We start from the raw sequence: 932 nt of genomic DNA, 5'->3' as shown, positions 1-932 counted from the left end.
AAAAAAAAAAAAAAAAAAAAAGAAATCACTTCTGGGGTTACAGGAATAGACCACCACACCCAGTTTATTTCTACCACTTATTTAACTACCACTATATAGTACCACAGAGCTTCATAATTTTACCAAATTGTTAGAGAATTATATGAGACTGGTTTAAAAGTATAAATGAATTAAATATTTGAGCTTCAATGATGAAAAAAATGGTAATGGGAAAAAAAGAACATGCTTAAGAAAAAGAGAGATGAGCAATATTCATACAGATGGTAAGGCCAGAAACCTGGTTCCAAAGGGAGTCATGGCTGGGATTCCCAATTTGCATAAATGGTGGAGAGTTTTTATAATATTGGCTGTAGAGCAAGTGCTATGGCTTGGATATGGTTTTGGATCTGTTCTCAAAAGTTTCATGCTGAAGCTTGGTCCCCAGTGCTGAGGTGATGGACCTTGAAGAGGTGGGACCTAATGGAAAGTAATTAGGTCTTTGGGGCCATCACTCTTGGAGGGGATTGCTGCTGGTATCACAGAGGGAATTAGTTCTCCCAAAAGCTAGTTATAAAAAGAGTAAGCCTGGGGCTGGGATGTGGCTCAAGCCGTATCGCGCTCGCCTGGCTGCATGTGGCCCGGGTTCGATCCTCAGCACCACATACAAACAAAGATGTTGTGTCTGCCGAAAACTAATTAATAAGTATTAAAAATTTTTCTCTCTCTCTCAAAAAAAAAAAAATGAGCAAGCCTGGCCTCTGAGTCTCACTGGCTTCCTGTCTCACCATGTGATCTCTTCTCCAGGCAATTCCTCTATTGTGATGCCATTTGTCATGAGCCCTTCATCAGAGGCCACACGAATGGGGCCACCCAATCTTGAATCTCTGGCCTCTAAAACCGAGCTAAAGAAACCTTTCCTTTATAAAGTACCCAGCCTCTATCATTTTGTATTA

The sequence above is a fragment of the Marmota marmota genome, unplaced genomic scaffold (genome assembly GCF_001458135.2).
Source record: "Marmota marmota marmota unplaced genomic scaffold, marMar, whole genome shotgun sequence".
NCBI lineage: Eukaryota > Metazoa > Chordata > Mammalia > Rodentia > Sciuridae > Marmota > Marmota marmota.
The sequence above is the reverse complement of the archived record's forward strand: the minus strand, read 5'-3'. Positions refer to the sequence as shown.